The sequence below is a fragment of the Papaver somniferum genome, chromosome 6, assembly GCF_003573695.1.
Source record: "Papaver somniferum cultivar HN1 chromosome 6, ASM357369v1, whole genome shotgun sequence".
Taxonomy (NCBI): domain Eukaryota; kingdom Viridiplantae; phylum Streptophyta; class Magnoliopsida; order Ranunculales; family Papaveraceae; genus Papaver; species Papaver somniferum.
Window position 1 is genome coordinate 178,364,528 of NC_039363.1, and position 7,966 is coordinate 178,372,493.

The following is a 7,966-nucleotide window of genomic DNA, read 5'->3' on the forward strand; positions in this document are numbered from 1 at the left end:
GTATGCTTGAGTTCAAACTCGTGTACAATAATTGGAATTTCGCATCAGGGTACTTCTTCCTGTAGTCAATAAGTATGCCAACCAAGGAGATTCTTTAGCGCCTTCCAAGGTTTTGCGTAGATAGCTAAGGTCTGGAGTATTAAGGTTTTGTGGGTATATCTCTGGTAAGCCCTCCCGAGACTATAACTCGGCCACTAGGGCCACCTAGGGGTTTAAAGGCTTATTGCATACGCTAAATGCAATCGACGATGCCTGCGACAGTGAGTTAGGATTTTATTTTCTATTTGAATAACACCAAGAAAGAACTTCTTTCCAGCAGTTTTTGCAACTCACAGTATTGAGAAAAACCCAAGGAACTGTTTTTATAGGTTTTTCAAAGAACATCCAGAGAGCACAAGAAAAAATGTGTTTCTGATTTCTTATTTTACACTTTACAAGAAACAGTTTCCGCAGGTGATTTTTCAGTATTGCACAAGGAAACTCTTTTGAAAAGAGACTTCCTAATTTCTTCATAAGAAGGGACAATACTATTACCTGTATCAGGAATTGACCAATGAATCGATTCATGTTTAGAGATGGTAAAGTCGGAGGACTTAGACTTAAAATCTTCTTGTAAACCGCTTAGTTTGCTACAACTAGTTGGATTACACAGAGGAGAAGCATTGCTCTCAATGATTAATAAATCAATGTCAACTTCAACATGAGTATTATTCATCATAACTTGACTAGTAGAAGGAACGTGCATTGCACGTGTTATTGGGTCTTTGAAGCTGAATTTGACAGCTGACTAACCCCGGTGCGGTGCAATATGGTGGTATTAGAACCCAACCTAACTTTGTACTCATCTCCACTGAACTCTAGACTTATCAAACTATTTAGTGAGGAATGAAGTAAGCAAAATAATGCAAGTAGCAATGCAGTATGAGGATAAGAGCCTTCTTTAGTAAGATTAAACTCCCACCATTCATAGCATTGCAAGGATTCTTCATACTTACCACATATAAATGGAAAAATAAAAAATGAATATTTACCTTTATTTAAAAGCCGAAGTAAGCCGAGATCAACAAAATCTGTAGTAACAGTTTTCCAAGCCTGAATTTGGTTAGCATTAATACATCTACCATGAGATGCTTTTTAAAGCTGTAAACATTAGATGTACAAATGCTATCCTAGTTCAGCTGGGAGCGACATTTACTGCCTCTGTAGCATAGACAGTCCCACACAAATGTTTGCAAAAGCATCAACATCAGTTAGTAAAAACGAACCAATAAAATGGATTTTCTTTTATGGTCCTAACCAATAAAATGACCTAAACTAATACGTCATGAGATAAATTATAGGTTTTCTATCACATCACTATTCATCATAAAACTAAAAAATTCGAGTTTAGTTTGTACCTGAATATGGTCTTCCTTAAAGTTTAATCACATATGGGGTCGATATCATCATAATCCTGTTGGACTTGCAACATGAGTGAAAAAGAAATTTGGTCTCTTAAACACATGTTAAGTTAATTTACAACGAAATGGCAGAATCCACCAACCCGGCAAACACAACTCAATTAGTAAGTTAAAATATTAAAAGTGCCAATACCATTTGTTATTATAGTCTATGGAGTATCAATTACTAATCAATCAAACAACCCATCCCAAAAATTAAGTTAAACATGTAAGAAACATCTCTGAAAACGCTATGCATGATAACTAAATTCGAAAATGTTATATTGACCAAAAGAAATGCACCGAGCGTGCACCGTGTGAGAGGGTGGTGGGGACCCACTCATGCCCCACCCCTATCCGAATGCAGAGAGGGCGACATTTTGGCCGTCAGATCCCTCTCGGTGCACAGCTCGGTGTCCACCTTCGGTGGATGTATCACAACCGAACTAAATTTTCCACTCTGAATAATCCATAAACTAATATTGTATAACTAAATTTTCAAAACACGACGAGGCAAGAGAAGGCAAGTACAATAAGCTGGGGTCTAAGAGCACAGTTATTAGAATGCTTTGAACAACAAAAGACAGAACATCATTTCATGAATTAAGTCAGATTTATACCTGCACCAGTATTGGTGAGATCCGCGAGACCAACTTCAAGACCATATCAGGGAACTCATGGGAATAAGTTGTCATCATTACCAAATCACTGGTCTAATATTCCCCATAAGAAATTATGGCTTAGATCCCTGCATGCATTCAATTACAAAGTTAAAGACCGTGTTTTGGTATTCCTGGATTGACCAAATTAGATAGCAATTTCAAGTCAAGAATCTCATGATTATTGCCGATTATTATATGGGCAGCCTAGGTGCAAAAGTACAAAATGCTAGAGGTCTTCAAAACCATAAAAAAATCTAGCGTGACTCAAACATACGTAAAAGCATAATCCAGAATCAAGAATGAATAGAATGACCCGCCTATGCCACACACCCATGTTGGTAATACTCCAGGCCAATAGCCAACAAATTCATGACATGCTTAGGCACTTTTTTTTTTTCTCACTGGATGCAACCCACATGGTGGGCTTGGCTCTACTTAGCTGCATCAACTGTATTAGCAATTAAGGTGGGGAGTTAATGTAAGTTGGTAGTTGTAGAACTATCTCTCCCAAGCCATGAATAAGCTAAAGCATTATGGACGATTGAGATTAAGATGAATAAGCTATTGTACTAAATGGTTACATACCTTAAAAGAAAAAAGAAAAATTTACTGTCATCTTCTTACCGGAATGAGTTTCTTCGTCGCAATCTCCGAACTCTCGCCAATATTTGTCCTCATATATGTTCATAGAAGTCGAAACATGTCGAAATAAATTAAAAATCAAAACGCATATTGGATCAAATAATATGACAAATTTTTAATACCTGGTTATGTTGAAAATGCTTATTTCATATTATCAAACTTTGGCTTGAGTGCAAGTATCTGTTGCATATCTGAAGATACATCTTTATCTTCTTCAAGTGATTGATTTTTAAAGTCTGTAAAATCCCCAAGAATTTTAGCCTTTACCGAATCGGTATTACCAAAAACTGAATGAAAAATTAAGAAGCATAAAATGAAACTACAAATGAGGTAGATCAGAAAACGAAATAAAGATCAAAGGTTAACCAAAAATACCTTAATAGGAATTGCATCATAAGATGATTCTGAAGTAAGCATTTCCACAAACAGCATAGGTTCAGTATAGTCCATATCCTTGAGTAAGAATGTTATTTCCGGTAAAGAAAAAAAAATGCATTTTAGATGCAGAAATGGTTAATATGAGTGTTAGATTATACAATCTAGGAAGTTAAATTGGTAAAAATTTGAAATCACTAAAATAGTAAAATGCAAAAAAGTCCCATAACCGTATTGGTATAAACCGAAAATACATGTCATCTAAGCCAACGCTAAGAAATCCCAACCTGCAACAAAATAGTACTCACCGAATCAGAACAACAAAATTCCACCTCTGTAAGCGGACAATGAATCAAATTAACATGTCCCGACCATGTTTGTTCTGACTGTCGTTCTTCTGCGTAGAACGTCTATACTACAAAACAACCAAAATTTGAATCAGAAACATTTATGAATCAGGATTTAAACATGATTTTAACTTTGTTTGAGAATTTACCACTTTTTGTCGAGGGATTGGTTTCCAGCCTTTTCTTCTTCCCCTAAACCGTAACTTTGGAGATCTCTCTAAGCTTATGTTCTGTTGTATTGGAATATATTCCAATAAGTTGTTCTTTTTCTAGGGTTCTAGTATCTGATAGGGAGAGAGAAGGAGTGTGGAGAGGAATTGGAATTTTGAATTTGAATTCTTGAATTTGCTGCTTGAGAGTATGTCCACCTTTCTCCTCGGGCTTCTCTAGCAGTTGAGATTCACGAAAGCACCCTCAATTTATTTTTGTTTTGCCATTGTATAAGGGTATATCGTAGTAAAAAGAGCCTAAATAGTCTATTTGCTTAATAATAGTAAAGATTTAGAGCATCCACAGTGGGCGAGTATAACCAAAAATTTGGGATGAGATCGTGACGCAGTGGGACGGAGTAAAGATCAAATCCCAGCCAAAGATCAAATTCCAGACCATATTTGGTCGCGACCAAATACCAAATCCTAATATAGTCGGGCGTAAATTTAAAGTACGCTTGTTGCTGGGCGTAAATTTAAAGTACGCTTGTTAACGGGCGGAGATTTAAATTACGCCCGATGAAAATTCAAATTAAAAAAAAAAAAAAAAATGAGGCGTAAACTTAAAGTACGCCTGTTGACAGGCGTAAACTTAAAGTACGCCTGGTGATTGATTGGGCGGACATTTGAGATACGCCCGATGAAATTTTTTTGGGGCGGATCTTTAAATTACGCGCGACCAAATTTTAATCGCCACCGTTACGTGACAACACGGACTAAACCCAAAATTTGATCTTTTTTTTGATCTTTGATCTTTGGTTTTGATCGCACCACTGCAGTTGCTCTTAGCTTATCAAGAGATTTTTGTTCTTTCTGGAGAAATAAATCAACATCAGAAGTTAAGCTTTTAAGTTTCTTTTCGGTTCCTGAAAAAAACTTTAAGGGATTTTAAACTTGGTGGAGGTTTAGACAAAATTTCTTCTACAGATTTAATTAAATCAGACATGGAAGAGAATTCCGGAATCCCTGGATCTGGTGGTGCATTTATTGAGATAACACTTCTGTCTATAGAGTCAGATTGCTACAAACACAGACTTATAAGGTCTTTTAAACGTGTTTGCCCGCTCTGATACCAATTGAAAAAGCGGGGGTCTAACAACCTCAGCCAATATTTTGATTAGAAATCTGTATGGACAAACTCCAATATACTTTCAAGAGAATCAACTAGACTCAATCTTAATAAAGTATATCCAAGATTTATATCTCTTTCTTGATTCAATTCTTTCTCAAGCAAATAGAAATCTGCGAGTCTAATTGAATACAAGAGAAATCACTTGAACGGTACCAAAGACCAATGTTCAAGGATCATCAATCAATTTCAATCAACAACCAAAGGTCGGATTTCCAATTGATTGATTCAAACGCACAACCTGTGATATTTCAATTATATAACAAAATATAATGCGGAATAGAAATAACACAGACACCAGAATTTTGTTAACGAGGAAACCGAAAATGCAGAAAAACCCCAGGACCTAATCCAGATTGAACAACACACTGTATTAAGCCGCTACAGACACTAGCCTACTATAAACTAACTTCGGTCTGGACTGTAGTTGAACCCTAATCAATCTCACACTGATTCAAGGTACATTTGCGCTCCTTACGTCTCTGATCCCACCAGGATATTACGCACTTGATTTCCTTAGCTGATCTCACCCACAACTAAGAGTTGCTACGACCCAAAGTCGAAGACTTTAATAAACAAATCTGCATCACACAGAAAAGTCTACAAAATAGATAAATCTGTCTCCCACAGATAAACCTACAAGTTTTGTTCCGTCTTTTGATAAATCAAGGTGAACAGGAACCAATTGATAACCCGGACTTATATTCCCGAAGAACAACCTAGTATTATCAATCACCTCACAATAACCTTAATCGACGCGGCGAAAGAAGATATTGTGGAATCACAAACGATGAGACGAAGATGTTTGTGACTACTTTTCTATCTTACCTATCGGAGATATAAATCTCAAGCCAATCGTTACGATTGTACTTAAAACGATAGAATCAACAATATCAGATCACACAACTACGAGAAAGTAGTACTGGTCTGGCTTCACAATTTCAATGAAGTCTTTAAGTCGTTAACCTGGTTTTTAAGAAGAAACCAAAGGTTAAAGGAGAATCGACTCTAGCAAATACAACTAGTATCACACAGGAGGTGTGGGGATTAGGTCCCAGTTGCTAAAGTTCTCCCTTATATAGTCTTTCAAATCAGGGTTTGCAATCAATGTTAGCTTGGTAACAAAGCATTCAATATTCACCGTTAGATGAAAACCTGATTAGATTCAAGCTAATATCTTTCACCCGTTGGATCAAAAACTTAGCTTGTTACACACAAATGAAATGTACTATTTTGGGTTTATGTAACTGTACCCAAACATGATCATTTGTTGGTTCAACAATAGTTAACCAAATGGTTACCCATATGAGCATTTTCATATCAACCATATTCTTCTTCACCACACTAATGGAAAATGCAAAAAAAAAAGTCTGCCAAAAAGACACTTAAAACCTCTAAAAAAGACTGTTTCTGGGAGCCCTAAGATTGTAGTCTTATTTCTCAGTACGTCTGCTTTGAGATTCTTAGATTTTTTCAAATTAAGACTTTCTTGAACAACCCATAAAAGGAGACTGGTGGAAACAGACGTTTCATTAATTTATAAATACAAAAAAAAAAAGATTTGGTTCAACTGAATCTGTAGCTGAAATAAAATATGATTGAAACAAACAAGAAACTGAAATTAAATTAAACTTATATTCACTAAATTCATTATACAACCCCAACAAACTACAATTACACAGGTTTTAAATCTGCGAAAAATTCACTAAACACATGGATTTCATTTTACAATAACAAACTATAATCAGTTCCGAATCTGAAAATAATTTACGATACAAAACTCTAAAAAAAATCACTATAGAAAAACTACCACCGCAACATGAGTGAAATTTAACATCACCATAATGCTTCTCCATAGTTCCAGTACTTGTCAGGTGGTGTCATTAAAGAAGAGGAATCTGCAACACTTGAAATAGGAAGCTTCCGCACTTGGTTTCATGTCAGAAACTAATAGGTCAATTAGCTTGCTATTGCATTTTATGATCCCTGAATGCGCAAAACAAGTCAGAAATATCCAGTGAGCAATGATTAAAAAAGAGACAACTAGATACAAACTAATAAAGATTAAACAAGGACTTGTAGTGACTAACAAATAAATAACTAAATGCAAATAAACTATTGTAATGACTATAAAATAGTGTGATTGTCTCATCGACTTCAACTAATGTAGTGACTGCAAAATAGTTCATTATCTCAGCAAGCATCAACCCTTTCCAGATAACAATAACCAATCTTTCATTCCCAAACAAGTTGGGGGAGGCACCACATGCCACAACAACAAACAAAATTTAAATTATTCCTACATTGGTTAGCGTTTAACTTAATGAATGGAATTATTAAAATGAAACGTAACCCCAACAGAGATGCAACAGAGTGATGATGTTATCACAAAATGTGGTTCAAATTACAGGCACACGTACAAGATATTAGTTAAGGTCCATAAACAGAGTTGCTACTGCAATCGTATGGCATATAGTTGTACCTTGGATTGATCTATATCAACGGACAAAATGCAAGGTTTGCTAGTTCTGCAAAGGGGATCGCTGGAAAGCTGTGTGTACCTTTCAAGGGCATCGACAGAAGCTAATGTGCAAGGAATCTAGAAACACGCAAAGAAAAACAGTTAATCGTGTCTGAAAGCAACATAATGAACCTCTAACTATGCCTTTTCAAACAAAACTATCTGGAACGATTCTACCCCATTACATGTAGAACAAGCGCCTCATTTGACATAGTTAAATGTGAAATCAATTATCGAGGCAACTGTTAATGCTGGCAATGGACTTGAACCTGCATCAATGTATTTGAGCACTTATCAGTAATCATTACAAAAGTAACTAGTCAATGCTTAAAAACTATGAAGACTAGTATAAGGATTTTGTAAGACTAATACACAAGAGATATCAATGCATCTTTAGAGTCTTGAAGTTATCTACACTGGCATGGAAATTTAACTAGGAAAAACATCCCTGAATAGCACAAAAGGTGGGCAGAATGTATCATGTAGCCGTTGGTTCTTGAACAATGAAAGAAAACTTGCAAAACTGAAACACAATTAAAATGAATAATCAAAGCTACTTAGTTCACTTATTTCAAATTCTCGGTCAGATTGAACGTAAGTTTGAACAAGGTGAATGCAAATGCAAGTGTCAAATACAATCGA

General features: G+C 35.8%; 1 long non-coding RNA gene across 1 annotated transcript; it reads right to left on the reverse strand.

Moving 5' to 3' along the window:
- Positions 1-3,128: 3,128 nt before the first annotated feature.
- Positions 3,129-3,746, reverse strand: LOC113286601. Its single transcript, XR_003329374.1, has 3 exons — positions 3,615-3,746; positions 3,427-3,533; positions 3,129-3,196 (listed from the first exon to the last, which is right to left on the reverse strand). It is a non-coding gene; the product is annotated as an uncharacterized LOC113286601 (long non-coding RNA).
- Positions 3,747-7,966: the final 4,220 nt, after the last annotated feature.